The sequence below is a fragment of the Urocitellus parryii genome, chromosome X (assembly GCF_045843805.1).
Source record: "Urocitellus parryii isolate mUroPar1 chromosome X, mUroPar1.hap1, whole genome shotgun sequence".
NCBI lineage: Eukaryota > Metazoa > Chordata > Mammalia > Rodentia > Sciuridae > Urocitellus > Urocitellus parryii.
The window spans coordinates 69511951-69528547 of NC_135547.1; the positions used below are offsets into that span (position 1 = coordinate 69511951).

Here is a 16597-nt window from a genome sequence, read left to right on the forward strand (position 1 = left end):
TTGCCCAAGCCACAAAACCAAGGGAGCAGCAGGTAGGGATCCAGTCCTTGCTTCCCTCTAGCGTTTACTCCTCCATTCACTCAGGAATCCAGCCTGAGAGAACTCACCTATCAGATTACCTGCTCAAGCAAACATCCTCCAGCTAAATGCTGGATCCCAAAATGAGTCAGACATACACAGTTAGTCATCCAGGTTCACAGGCTACTGGGAGAGACCTGTAGATGTAAACAAACTATTACAATTGAGCCAGTACTATACATGCCCTAAAAGGTGTATGCACAGCAGCAGCAAAAGCTTGGAGGGAATAAAGGAGAAGATAGTGGACTGGGAGGTAATGGAGGTTGGGCAGAAGACCAAAGAGGTGATTATGGCCCCTAAGAATACCTCCCAGAATAGCTGGGACCAGAAATGAGAGCTCTCTTATGATGGATTCTCTCTCTCCATATAGTCAGTGCCCTTTGCCCTTCTGCCCTGCACAGTCTGAAAACAAATTTGCTAAGAAGGAGACCAAGAGGAGAGGGCAGACACATCAAACCATCAAGCTGACAGATGCCTTGACTGCTTCTGCTTTCTTGGTGGTTTTTCTTAGGAACCAGCTCACCAGGCTCAGAGGTGTCTGTTCCTCCTCTGTTCTTCATAGTTAACTTTCACTTGATATTTTTTAAGCCAAAAAGGAAAAGACTGAAACGTACCTCAGAAATCCATTCTGTCATTTTGCAGAAAGGCACTGGGAATCCAGAGAAGACATATTACTTGCCTAAGTCACAGAGCCAAGGGAGCAGTAGGATGATGCATTTTCCCTTGTGTCCTTCCCATATGTATGTGAATAGCCTACAGAGAATGATTCAGAAAATGTTCAAGTTGGAAGAGACCTGAAAGATGAGCTAGTTTGGGAAAATGGGACCAAAAGTAGGCACAGACTTGATCATGATCATACAGCAAGTCAGTGGCAGGCCAAGAAGAGAAGCCTTAGTCCCACTGCCTCCTAGGACAGGCAGAGTCTTTATCTCTGTACTACACTGGCATCCTTATCCATGAGTTCTGTTTCCTCCAAGTAGGCTCAGGATAATAAGATTTTAATATTCATAAGTGCCAGACAGTGCAGTAAGTTCTTTATATTTTTAGTTCTCATATCAGCTCTATGAGGTAGATACTACTACTTCCATTTTAAAGATACTCCAACTGAGACACTAGAAAGCTCAATTGATTTAGTCTACATTTTCCATAGCTGCTAAGTAATGGTGTTGAGATTTGAATGCAGAAGTGTGGATTTAGAGGCCATGCTCTTAAATATACTATACTCCTTTTTTAGAACATGGGTTTATACAGAAGCTGGTCCATATATAAGTCTGCCTGCCTGCCTCATGAATTCTTTTGGTAATAAGATCAGGATGTGTTTCCTAAAATGCATCTGGACACAAAATATCAGTATCAGGGCCTATAGTAGGGCATAGTGAAAGAATGGGTTGGTGGGAGATGATCACCATACCTGATAATCTTCCTATAAAAAGCCTTCCCAAGTTAGGCAAGTTAAATCAGGATTTTATTTTCCCCAGTTGTCCACCCAGCCATAGCCCTTTCCTTTGGAATTTACTCCAAGTGCATTCCAAAGCAAAACAACAACAACAACAAAAAAGAATATACCATGAAAAAATTCAGCCTTGCATCTAAGTACAAATAATTTTAGCAAGAGCTTTGAGGATCCCTTCACTCGCCCCATCCATCATTTGACAGGATGAAACTGAGGCACAGAAAATGCTAATGAAAATCATGGTATCTGGAAAAAAATTTTAAAAAAGATCATATTTACAAAACCACTAAAACATTTAGAAATAAATTGAACCAAAGAGGAGAATGACTGAGAACTATAAAATATCAATGAGAAAAAAGAATCAGACACAAATATATGGAAAAATGCTCCATCTTCATGTATTAGAACATATAATATTTTAACATGTCCATACCACCTGTCTTAGTCTGTTTTCTATTGATATAACAGAACTCTTGAAACTGGGTGATTTATAAAGAAGAAGATTCATTTGGGCTGATGGTCCTAGAGACTAGGAAATTCAAGAACATGGTTCTAGACTCTGCTCATCTTCTGGTAAGAGAAAAAAAAATAGAAGAGAAAGTAGGCATGTGCAGAAGTGATAAAACATGAGGGATGGCCTTGCTGTGTAACAAACCACTCTTGAAAAAAAAGACATTAATCCTTCTTAATGACCTAATCACCTCTTAAAGGCCTCACCTCCCCTCACAGCCAATAATGACAGTCAAACCTCAATATCAGTTTTGAATGGGACAAACCATAATTAACCATAGCATTACCCAAAGCAATCTACAGGTTCAATGCAATTGCCATGAAAAGTCCAATGACATTTTTTCACATAAATAGAAAAAAAATCTTAAAATTCATATGAAACCACAAAAGATTTTGAAGAGTCAAAGCAATCTTGAGCATAACAACAAAATTGGAGGAAATCACATTGTCTGGTGTCAAAATGTACTACATGGCTCTAATAATAAAAACAGCATAGAACTGGCAGAAAGGTAGACTCACAAAGCAGTAAGTGGAAAAGAATAAAAAGCCCAGAAATAAATCAACACACAGTCAACTAATTTCAAAACAAATGTGCCAATAACACAGTGGAGAAAGGATTCTCTTCAACAAATGGTGTTCTGAAAATTAGATATCCACATGTAGAAGATTGAAATTGGACCATTATCTTACCCCATATGCAAAAATCAACTCAAAATTAATTAAAGACTGAAACATAAGCCCTAAAAATACAAAACTACTGAAGAAAACTGGGGAAAATATCATGACTTTGATTTTAGCAAAAGATTTTGGGATATGAACCCAAAAGCAAGGCACCAAAAGCAAAAATAATAGACAAACAAGACTATATCAAGCTGATAATCAACAAAGTGAAGAGGCAAAATATGGAATAAGAAAAAAATATTTGCAAACCGAACATCTGAAATTGGTTACTATATAAAATATGTAAGGAAGAAACTCAATTCAATATCAAGAAAAACAAATAATCCATTTTAAAAAATGAACAAAAGACATTTCTCAAACAAAAGACATATGAATGGCCAACAGATAAAAGAAGAAATTCTCAACAGCTCTAGTCATCATGGAAATCCAATTAAAACCACAATGAGATATCACCTCATAGCTGTTAAGATAACTACTATAAAAATGACAAGCAATGACAAGTGTGGGGGCCTGCACCACTACCACCATTGCTGCTGCTTCTGAATCCACTGCTGCCATCCTGAGATTGCCTGGAGGTCTTCTTTCTGGGTGCTGCTGCCATAGAAAAAAACCACTGCCCCAGATACAACTGAAACAGACACTGCTGCTGAACCCTGGAGATCAACTGGTGATGCTACCCCCACAGTTGCAGCTGCAGCTGCCACTGCAGCCACTGTTACTGCTGACCCACTGCCTGCTGCAACAATCACTGCCAATACAGGTACAACCACAGCTTACAGGACTGCTTCAGGGGAGACTCCAGGTTTGGTTGCACATGGCTGCACCCATTTTGGAACACTAACCAGGGCCTGGGGCCCAGGTGCCAGTGGGTTTACCACCATGAGAGCCTCTGTTTAGTGACACAGCTGGAGCCTGCAGGTCTAGTGTGGGGGTACCTGTGGATTTGGAGGAGCCTGGGGTCTTCCTGCTGAGAGTGCTGGTGGCCCTTGTCTTGCTGTTGCATCTTGGGGTTGCTCCTTTGCATGAGTGTGTCCCTGGTGGTCTCTCTGCAAGTAGGAGTAGCACTGAGATCTTGGGACTATAGCATGGCTGATCCTGAGGTATCTGAAGCCCAGATCGGTGGGATGGAGACTGGGTTTGTGAGGGCTGATCTGGGTTTGGTGATCCAGAGGGACATCAGAGACAGGGCTGAGAAACTGTTGAACACTGACAGAGAGAGATAGTTCAATTTTCCAGAAAGATTTATTTTATTTTATTTCATTTTTTGATTCACTAATCTCTTTATCATATTTGGAACAGGATGATTTTTATGTATCAGTGTGTGGAGGACAATGATATAGGAATGGTGTTTTGCATTTTTGTTGTATTCTTATGCCTTTAATTTTTTCTCTTTGTTCATATTCTTCCTCTTGTCTATTTTCCTGGATTGTCTTTCCAACTTTTCTGCAACCAACAGCCAATCACTGTCAACTCCTCTTGCTCTCTTCCTGTGAAGTTTTACATCTAGCTTCTCTCTTACTCTCTCACGAATCTTGTTTACTACATTACCTATGTTCTCTCGTCCACCATTTGAAATTATAAATCATTTTAACAAATATTATTTTTGTACTATATATAGTTATTGAACTCATAATTTTGGTTTAATGTGAAAAAGCAGTAGACCCCATAGTAGGATCTATTATGTTTAAGGGTAAATATTGTGTACACTGGGTGCTGCTGACATTGGTCTCACCAGTAAAGGCAAAGTGCTGGAAATCTTCAGGGACACCATAGGTCTAATAGGGTAGAATTTATCCTGCCTTAGATCCATACTTTTAGATGGGAAAATACACTAACAATATGGAAAAAAAAAAACAAGAGAATAAAGTGCCCCAAACAAACCAAGATGCTTCAACAACAGAAGCCATTGATAACACAGTAAAACAAGTGTCCAAGGAGGAGTTCAAGTTGTATATAGTTAAACTGATATGTGAAGCAAAGTATAATATAAAGAATAAAATTTAAAAAAAAAAACACACAGGAAGTGAAGGACCACTGCAATAAAGAGTTAGAGAACATGAAAAAAAAGCAGAAATCCTTGAAATGAAGGAATCAGTAAACCAAATTATAAATCCAATAGAAAGCATCACCAACAGACTAGACCACTTGGAAGACAGAACCTCAGATAATGAAGACAAAATATATATTCTTGAAAGTAGAGTTGAACATACAGAGAAGGTGGTAAGAAATCATGAATGGAACATCCAAGAATTATGGGATAATATGAAAAGACCAAATATAAGAGTTATTGGAATAGATGAAGGAGCAGAGATACAAACCAAAGGAATGCAAATTCTTTTCAATGATATAATAGCAGAAAATTTCCCAAACCTAAAGAATGTAATGGAAAATCAGACAGACGAGGCTTCAGGACCCCAAATGTACAAAATTACAGCAGACCCACACCAAGACACATTATAATGAGAATGACTAACAACAGAGAATAAAGATAAAATCTTAAAGGCTTTGAGAGAAAAAAAATCGAATTACTTATAGGGGGAAACCAATTTGGATCTGAACTGATTTCTCAACCCAGACCCTCAAACCTGGAAGGTCGTGGAATAATTTATTTCAAGCTCTGAAAGAAAACTAATGCCAACCAAGAATTTTATCTCCAGCAAAATTAAGTTTCAGAATTTAAAATGAAATTAAAACATTCCATGATCAACAAAAATTAAAAGAATTCACAACTAGAAAGCCTACACTAAAGAATATTCTCATCAAAATATTCCATGAGGACTAGGTGAAAAAGAAGTGAAAACCAGCAAAGAGAGGATCTACACTAAAGGGACATTCAACCAAATGAGAAACTAAGACAAATAAAAAACCAGAAATAAATAAAAATGACTTGGAATACAAATCATATCTCAATAATAACCTAGAATGTTAACAGCCTAAACTTATCAATCAAAAGACGTAGACTGGCAGATTAGATTAAAAAGCTAGTCCCAAAAATATGCTGTCTTCCAGAGACTCACCTCATGGGCAAAGACATCCACAAGCTGAAAGTGAAAGGATGGGAAAAAACATATCACTCATATGGATTCTGTCAATAAGCAGGGGTTTCCATTCTCCTTTCACATAAAGTAGACTTCAAACCAAAGTTAATGAGACAAAGAAGGACATTTCATATTTCTTAAGGAAAGTATATATAAGCAGGACATAACAATTATAAATATTTATGCCCCAAACAATGGAGCACCTATGTACATCAAACAAACCCTTCTCAATTTTAAGAGCCAAATAGATCACAATACAATAATACTGGGTGACTTTAACACACCTCTCTCACTACTAGACAGATCTTCCAAACAAAAACTAAATAAGGAAACTATAGAACTAAATAAATAAATAAACAAACAAACAAACAATAAATAAATAAATAAAACAATAATTTCGATTTAAATTATTGATTTAAGGCATTTAGAATATTTCATATTCTATATATAGAATATTTCATCCATCAACGAGCAAATATATTTTCTTCTCAGCAGCACATGGATCCTTCTCTAAAATAGACCATATCTTATGCCACAAAGCAACTCTTAGTAAACACAAAAAAACAGAGATAATACCTTGCATTCTATCAGACCACATGGAGTGAAATTAGAAATCAATGAAAAAATTAAAAAAAAATAGAAGCTAGTATAACAAATGAAGACTAAATAATATACAATTGAATGATGAATGGGTAATAGAAGAAATCAAGGATGAAATTTTAAAAATTCTTAGAGATAAATGAGAACACTGATACAACATTTCAAAATGTCTGGGACACTATGAAGGCAGTACTAAGAGGAAAGGTAATGAATTGAGTGCATTCATTGAGAGAATTAAAAAGTCAACAAATAAGTGACCTAACATTACATCTCAAAGCCCTAGAAAAAGAAGAACAAATCAACACCAAAAGCAATAGAAGACAGGAAATAATTAAAATCAGAGCTGAAATCAATGAAATCAAAGCAAAACAAACAATTGAAAAAATTGACAAAACAAAAAATTGGTTATTTGAATAAATAAATAAATAAATAAATAAATAAATAAAATAGATAAACCCCTGGCCATGTTAACATATTAACATATTACTAAAATAAAAGATGAAGAAGGAAATATCACAACAGACACATCTGAAATACATATTTTGAAAATTTATACTCTAATAAAATAGAAAATATCAAAGACATCGACAAATTTCTAAAGGTATATGACCTACCCAAATTCAATGAGGTCATACATGATTTAAACAGATCAATTTCAAGTAATGAAATCGAAAATGCCATTAAAAGCTTACCAACCAAGAAAAGCCTATGACCAGATGGATTCTCAGCCGAGTTCTACAAGATATTCAAAGAAAAATTAACCAATACTCCTCAAAGTATTCCATGAAATAGAAAAGGAGGGAACCCTTCCAAACTCATTCTATAATGCTAATATCACCCTGATACCAAAACCAGACAAAGTCACATCAAGAAAATAAAACTTCAGTCCAATATCCCTAATGAGCATAGATGCAAAAATTTTCAATAAAATTCTGGCAAATCACATACAAAAACATATCAAAAAGATAGTGCACCATGATAAAGTGGGGTCCATTCCAGGGATGCAGGGTTGGTTCAATATACGGAAATCAATAAACACAATTCATCATATTAATACACTTAAAAACAAGAATCAGGGGCTGGGATTGTGGCTCAGCGGTAGAGCACTCATCTAGCATAGGCAGGGCCCGGTTCAATCCTCGGCACCACATAAAAAAATAAAGGTATTGTGTTGTGCCCATCTACACCTAAAAAATAAATATTTTAAAAAACAAGAATCATATGATCATCTCAACAAATGCAGAACAAGAATTTGGTAAAATACTGCACACCTTCATGTTCAAAACAAAAGAAAAACTAGGGATAGTAGGAGCCGATCTCAACATTGTAAAAGATATATATGCTAAACCCAAGATGAGCATCATTCTAAATGGAGAAAAATTGAAAGCATTCCAGCTAAAAACTGGAACAAGAAAAGGATATCCTCTTTCACCACTTCTATTCAACACCATCCTTGAAACTCTAGCCAAAGCAATTAGACAAAAGAAAGAAATTAAAGGGATACAAAGAAAAGAACTTAAACTATCACTATTAGCTGTTGGCATGATTCTCTATCCAGAAGATCCAAACAATTCCACCAGAAAACTTCTAGAACTAATGAAGTCAGTAAAGTAGCAGGGTATAAAATCAACAACCATAAATCAAACATATTCCAATACATCGGCAATGAATCCACTGAAAGAGAAATTAGGAAAACTATTCCATTCACAGTAGCCTCAAAAAATAAAATACCTCAGAATCAATCTAACAAAAGAGGTGAAAGATGTCTACAATGAAAACTACAGAACACTAAGGAAAGACATTGAAGAAAACCTCAGAAGATGGAAAGATCTCCCATCCTCCTGGATAGGCAGAATTAATATTGTAAAAATGGCCATACTACCAAAAGTGCTATGTAGATTTGATGGAATTCTTATTAAAATCTCAATGTATTCTTCATAGAAATAGAAAAAGCAATCATGAAATTTATTTGGAAAAATAAGAGACCCATAATAGGTAAAGCAATCCTTAGCAAGAAAAGTGAAGCAGGAGGTATCACAATACCAGAGCTTAAACTATACTACAGAGCTATAGTAACAAAAATGGCATGGGATTGGCACCAAAATAGACTCTTAGACCAATGGTACAGAATAGAAGATACAGGTAAGACAAACCCATATAAATACAGTTATCTCATACTGGACAAGGGGGCCAAAAATATTCACTGTAGAAAGATAGCTTATTCAACTAAATGGTGCTGGCAAACTGGAAATTCATATGTAGCAAAATGAAAATTAACCTCTTTCTCTCACCCTGCACAAAAATCAACTCAAAGTGGATCAAAGACTTAGGCAATAGAACAGAGACTCTGGGCCTAATAGAAGAAAAAGTAGGCCCAAATCTTCACCACATTGGCCTAGGATCTGACTTTCTTAACAAGGCTCCTAAAGCACAAGAAGTAAAATCAAGAATCAATAATGGGATGGATTGAAACATTTAAAAAGCTTCTTCTCAGCAAAGGGGTCAATTAATAACATGAGGAGAGAGCCTATAGATTGGGAGAAAATCTTCACCACATGCACCTCTGATAAAGCATTAATCTCTAGGATATATAAAGAACTCAAAAAATTAACACCAAAAAAGAAAATAACCCAATCAATAAGTGGACTAAGGAACTGAACAGACACAGAAGAAATACAATTGATCAAAAAATATATGAAAAAGTGTCCAACATCTCTAGCAAATATAGAAATGCAAATCAAAACTACTCTTAAGATTTCATCTCATTCCTGTCACAACTGCAATCATCAAAAATACAGGTGAGGATGTGGTGAAAAAGGTACACTCATACATTGCTGGAGGTACTGCAAATTGGTATTTCACTATGGAAAGCAGTATGGAGATTTCTCAGAAAACTGGGAATGGAACTACCATTTGACCCAGCTATTTCACTCCTTGGTTTATACCCAAATGACTTAAAATCAGCGTACTACAGTAATGCAGGCAAGTCAATGTTTATAGCAACTCAATTCACAATCGTTAAAGTATGGAACCAAACTAGGTGTCCTTCAATAGATCAATGGATAAAGAAAATGTGGTATATATACTCAATGGAATATTATTCAGCTTTAAAGAAGAGTGAAATTATGGCATTTGCCAGTAAATGGATGGAGTTGGAAAATATCATGCTAAGTGAAATAAACCAATCCCCAAAAACCAAAGGCCAAATGTTTTCTCTAATATGCAGATGCTAATTCACAATTAGGCAGGGGGCACTAGGAAAGAATAGCATTACCTTAGTTTAGGTAGAAGGAAGTGTTGGGAGGGGAGGGGAGGGGATGTGGGGATAAGAAAGACAGTAGAATGAAACAGACATTATTATTTTATGTATATATGTAACTACATGACCAATATGATTCTGAAACATGTACACTCAGAAAAATGAGAAATTATATCCCATCTATGTATGATATATCAAGGTGTATAAATGTATTTCACTATCATATATAACTAACTAAAACAAATTAAAATAATAATAACAAGTTTTGGCAAGGATGTGGAGAAAGAGGAATCTTGTACACTATTAATGGAAATGTAAATTAGTTGAGCCATTATGGAAAACAATGTGGAACTTCTTCAAAAGTTAAAAATGACTTGGCAATCTCCCTTCTGTGTATATATCCAAAATAAATTAAATCAGTACATGGAAGATATATCTGGACTCCAATATTAATTGCAGCATTATTCACAATATCCAAGATACAAAATCAAGCTAAATGTTTATCAATGGCTAAATGGGTAAAGAAAAATTATTCACACACACTATACACACACAAATCCCTGAATATTATTCACCTTTAAAAAAAAGAAAAAAAATCTTGTCATTTGTGACTATAAGAATGAACCTGGTAGACATTGTGTTAAGTTAAATGAGCCAGGTAGGCACAAAATGATAATTACTTCATGATCTCAGTTATTTGTGGAGTTTTAAAAACTAGAATTCATACAGTAGGATAGTGATTTTTGAGAGGGTGGTTGGAAAAAAAGGTGATAATTGGGAAGAAGTTAGCCAAAGGATACAAAAATATGTGTTAGGGGGAATAATGTCAAGTGATCTACCATTGAATATTTGATAATTGTTAAGAGAGTACTTTTAAATGTTCTTACCACAAAAAAAGGTAAGATTGTGAGGCAATGGGTATGTTAATTAGCTTAATTTAGTCTTTTCACCATGTATACATATATCAAAATATATTGTTACATATATCAAAATATATATATATATATATTAAAATGAAAAAAGCAGGTGCACAATATGAATTTTTGCACCAACCATATAGCTGCAGAGATGGATGGAAACTTAGAAACCACCTAAGTATCTCTCTTGCTGCAACAGGGGTAATTAGAAGATGAACCAGGTCAAGGAATCTCACCCTAGCATACCTTGTTTACCTGCTATCTTTAGTGCTTACCAGGTACTTAGCATATTACTAGCATATTAGTGTTGTTCAGTAATGAAGAAATAATGCAAACCAAGGCCTGCTACCTATTATCAAAAAGTTTTATCAGAATATAGACACACTTATTGATTTACATATTTTCTATGGTTGTTTTGTGCTACAAAAGCAAAATAAATAGCTGCAATAGACAATGCATGTCCTGCAAAAGCCTAAAATCATTCACTGTCTGACCCTTTATAAAAAAAAAATGGTTGTCAATCCTTCTGTGAGTAGTATTTTGCAGGTCAGTCCTCTACTGTTTACCACTTTTATAGCCCTCTAGAGTATATCTATGGCTCCATTTTACAGAGTGGACCAATGATATGTGAGAAGGTCAACTGACTTTTATCACTCAGAACTATTTCACACATGGGTATAATTTTGCAACAGAAACATCTTTCATCAGCCTAACTAAAATTTCCTGGTCACACAGACAGTGAGTAACAGAGCTAGAATAAGAATACTGAACACCTGGTGCCATGTCCAATGTCCACTCTCCCACACCTGTCCTTCCTTAGAAGCCTTAGTAGGATAATAAAAGATATTCTGCTGCTAATACCTACTTGAGTACTACTGCATGATACCAGAATTGTTTGAGTCAGTGGACATTCATTGCTAGGCTCACTGGAATCTGAATGCAATTTTCCTAAATATCAATCAATTACTCTTGCAATCAGCTTTCTGTGGCATGTAGTTATTATAAATATGAGAGGACATGATGCCTGACATAAGAATGATAATGGCTAATATGCCTTCAACATTTACTGTGAACCAAACATTGAGTTATGCACATCCTTAATATGCATCACCTCACTAATCCTCATCACACAGCTAGAAAATGTTCTGATCCCCATTTTAGATGCAGAAAAGAAAGCTTAGAGAGGTGTCTTTCCTGTGGTTATGCTTAGAGCTGGGATTCAATATGGGTGTGTTTGATATCAAAGCCTGTGTTTTTTAACAACCAACCACACAGCTCCTTTTAGGCTAACAATGCCTGGAATATCATACTACTCAGTTAGCAATTTCCAGGATTATGCTTTTTTTCTGTTTTATCAGCAGATACCATTTATTCAATGCTTGCTACATAGCAGGCACTGAATATGCACTTTCTCAGTTGAACTTTCATAACCACATAATTAAGCTGGTACTGTTAGCTCCATTTTACAACCAAGGAAGCTGAGGTGCAGAAAGACTAATAAAATTGCCTAAAGTCACATGGCAAGCACATGCTTGGTTTTAATTTTAATAATGTTCATGGAACCTAGCGAGAGGGCACGAGTGTAACACCATCTTTTATAAAGAAATTCACATTTGGAAGAGACGTGGAAAGACACCTGGATGTTCCTACCCCACCCCGCATTTCCAAAGAGAATGGGCTGTGGGGTCAGTGGTACCTGGGATAATAATGCCTACATTATCCCACATGGTTCTAATACAGGATGACCTACCTTCTAAATTTTTCACCCTCAGTAGAAAGACAAACAAAGCAATTCATTGCATGGGACCGAGCCACCAGAAAATGAAGGCTCCTTGAGATGAAAATACTAATGGACTCATTCCTTGGGACTCACCTCTAATCTCAATTAACTCAGGCCACTGAAGTTTGTTCTAATTTACCAGACAGGAACAACAGTTTACCTGACCATCTGTCCCATACTTTTTAGATTTCACTTTAAGTCTTCAAGATTTCACTTCAAGTATAAGCTCAAGGTTTCTAAACCATCCTTGTCACTTCGCCATTATGATCTTAGGCATACCACTTTCTTTTTCCAAGACTCAATTTCAACATATGTAAAATAGAGAGAATGATGTCTGTTTCATTGGGTTGGTATGAGGAGACAAGATAATATAACATTCAAAAGACCCCAGTATATTCCTTGCATTCAACAGATATCAGGATAGAACAGATATTGGTCCACCTCTCCTAAAGTCACCCAAGTGAAAACTCGAATCGTTTTCAGAAATCACCAAAGCCACTCTGGCTCAGATTCTCTGAGGTGCTTCCATAATGAGTGAATTGAGTTGCTATAAACATTGACTTGCCTGCATTACTGTAGTACGCTGATTTTAAGTCATTTGGGTATAAACCAAGGAGTGAAATAGCTGGGTCAAATGGTAGTTCCATTCCCAGTTTTCTGAGAAATCTCCATACTGCTTTCCATAGTGAAATACCAATTTGCAGTACCTCCAGCAATGTATGAGTGTACCTTTTTCACCACATCCTCACCTGTATTTTTGATGATTGCAGTTGTGACAGGAATGAGATGAAATCTTAAGAGTAGTTTTGATTTGCATTTCTATATTTGCTAGAGATGTTGGACACTTTTTCATATATTTTTTGATCAATTGTATTTCTTCTGTGTCTGTTCAGTTCCTTAGTCCACTTATTGATTGGGTTATTTTCTTTTTTGGTGTTAATTTTTTGAGTTCTTTATATATCCTAGAGATTAATGCTTTATCAGAGGTGCATGTGGTGAAGATTTTCTCCCAATCTATAGGCTCTCTCCTCATGTTATTAATTGACCCCTAAGTAGCTGTCTGTTTGGTGTTGAGGAAAAGAGAAAATTGGAGTATGAAGCCCTGAGAATAAAGCCTGATTTCAGCCTGAAGAATGGTTAAAATCATTGACCAATTTGGGCCACCAAAGAAGATATAGTCAAAGATCTCCATCCCCAGAAATGAAGTAAGGATTAAAAACTCTAGAAACAGGTAGCTAGTATTCCCTTTTTGATTACTTTGCCTGCCTGTAGTCCTTACTAAATGGAGGACTTTTCAATTTTCCTCTCCTATAGTCTCTCTGACACCCAAGACCCAAGTAGATACATACTTAGTCTTTTCCTACCTCAAATCCAGTAGTGGTCTAGAAAGCCACAATAACATGACAAAGCTAGAGCTCATCTAGCCTAATCCTTCATCTAATAAATTGGAAACCTGAGACCCAAAGAGATTAAGTGGCTTAACTACATCCATTCAGAGAGCTGGAAGCACAGAAGTCATCAAGAATGGGCTAACTTGAGTGTAATACATTTTGCTTAAGAAGGCAGGGAAATGAGTGATGCATATTTAGGTATAGTTCCATATAAATAAGAATTAAATGTTCAAAAAGCTTTGGAATTTAATTGGATTTACTTCAGCTATCTGGACAACTCATCTCTAGTGGAATCCTTTTTAGCAGAATGCCTCATTCCCTTAAATTATTGAATGAATTATAATTATTCTGCTTACTTTGGGTTTAATTTGCTCTTGTTTTTCTAGTTTCTCAAAATGTAAGCTAGGGTCATTAATGAGACTCTTTCATTGGTGACATATAATATGAAGGAGCTAGCCAGGTCAACTTCTGGGTACAAAGCATGTTGCTATGCTAATATGATGCCAAATATCATGTCAAACTGGATGTTGTGATGGGTTAAGGGATTTGGGGACTATTTTAGTCAGTTTGAGGGGTCACGGTTTCAGAGGTCTTAGTCTGTAGAAGGCTCCATTCCATGGGGCTTGAGATGAGGCTGAACATCTTGGAGGAAAAGTGTGGCAGAAGGAAACACCTCACATGAGATCAGGAAGCAGAGAGAGACTCCACTGTCAGATACAAATATATACCCCCAAAGCTACATCCCAATTCCCATCTCCTCAAGCCACACACCCTACCACTTCCATTAATCCCATCAGGGGTTAATTCACTGATTAGGCTAAAGCTATAACCCACTCATTTCTCTTCCAAACCTTCTTTCAGGAGACACCACAGCTAAACCATAACAAGAACCAATCATGACAATGAAGGGGCAGTAGCACATAACAGGCTTAATTTAGATAGATCATTGACTGGTTTCATGCTAAGGAAGTTTTCCATAGCACAAGACATTCCATAGGCAATGGTGAGGCGCCACCACGTACATAGGCAGGAGGGTAAGGGAACCCCAAGGGAGAGCAGGACCAAAGAGGGGGCTTGTCTGTCTAGGCCATGTCATATGGTAACAAAATGGGAAATCTCTGGGTCAGAGAACTCCAGAGGCAGGCGGGGACGTGAGGTGTCTCCAGCTATCAGATCTTGGGTGTACTTTTCAGTGTACATAAAAAAAAAATTGTAGGAGTTGGGGTTGTGGCTCAGTGATAGAGTGCTTGCCTAGCACATGTGAGGCACTGGGTTTGATCTTCAGCACCACATAAAAATAAACAAACAAAATAAGATATTTTAAAAAAAAGAAAAAAAACTGTAAATGGCTTTAAATTATGCTTATTTGCATTATTTTTAAAACAATTAGATATGTAAAAATTTGAATTTGGAACAACAGGTGGACAGCTTACAGGTCCCAATATACTTTGAAGAAGTAAAACCATAGCACCAATATATAGGGACCACCTTTAGCCATTTTTATAACACCATGGTTAAACAATCAGTATTAACAATCCTTTGCAGTATTTTCCTCCAATTTCCTCCCAAGGCTCATACTAAAACCAGAACTGAGAAATGAGCTATAAAAAGCTAGTAGGAGAGTTCTGGGATGATTGGATTTATTTGAATGTGGACCAGGTGTAATTCACTCTGGATTTATTCTTTGTTTTTTATACCAGGGATTAAACTCAGGGGTACTCCACCACTTAGCCACATACCCAGCCCTATTTTGTATTTTATTTAGAGACAGAGTCTCACTGACATGCTCAGCACCTTGCTTTTGCTGAGACTATCTTTGAACTTGTGGTCCTTCTGCCTCAGCCTCCTAAACCACTGGGATTACAGGCATGCACGACTGAACCTGGACCCAGACCATTTTTAAATATTTTATTTAGAGACAGGGTCTTGCTGAGTTGCCAAGTTGCCTTGCTAAATTGCTGAGGATGGCTTTGAACTTGGGATCCTCCTGTCTCAGCCTCCAGAGCTGCTGGGATTACAGGCATGCATCACAGGACATGCATATTCTTTAACAGCTTTATTGAGAGTTACCATTAAGTTCTTTTTGAAAAAAAAATACCTTTATTCACTTCATTCATCCAGTTGTGCTGCAATGAGAAAATACTACAGATGGATAATTTTATCAACAACAGCAACTGGAAAAAAAAATCAACAGCAACTGATTTCTTAGAGTTTGGGATGCTGGGAAGTCCAAGATCAAGGCACCAACAGGTCTGATATTTGGTGAGGTTCCAATCACCACTTCCACTAATACACCTTATCACTGCATCCTCCAAAGCATTTGTACACTTTGTCCATACATGGCAGAATCGTGGAAGAGCAAGAAAGACAAATATCTCTGAAGCCTCTTTTGCAAGGGCATTAATTTTTCATGAGGGGAGAGCCCTCATGATGTAATCATTTCCAAAAATCCCAATTTCCCAACAATGTTGCATTAGGGTTTAAGTGTCAACATGAATTCTGAAGGGGATAAGATCATTTAAAACATATCATTGAGAGAGGATTCAAAATGGTGGATTAAAGGAAGACTGCATTCCTAGTTGCTCTGTGGCTCAAGATTCACACATCAGGAATATTGTTTCACAGCAAAGTGGGTGAAAGAAAGATTTCATTTAAAATTCAATATTGGATAGTCAAAGTGTCTTAGAGATTCAGAAGTTTGGATGCATTGAAAAAAGAAGAACAAATGCATCAGAGCCAGGTTAGCTGCAGCAGTAGCAGCAGTGCTGATCCACTACAGAGGTAGGGGGAATAACACACAGAAGAAACACAATGAACATATTCTGTATGAAAAAACCTGACATCAGAAAGGCAGCCTGAACTTAATTGATCCAGAGCTTACCCTGCAAGC

The 16597-nt window shown here is 36.6% G+C and overlaps 1 protein-coding gene across 1 annotated transcript in view; it reads right to left on the reverse strand.

Moving 5' to 3' along the window:
- Positions 1 to 16597, reverse strand: part of Arhgef9 (Cdc42 guanine nucleotide exchange factor 9) — a 342442-nt gene that overhangs the window by 248706 nt on the left and 77139 nt on the right. The gene's annotated exons all lie outside the window — the stretch shown is intronic.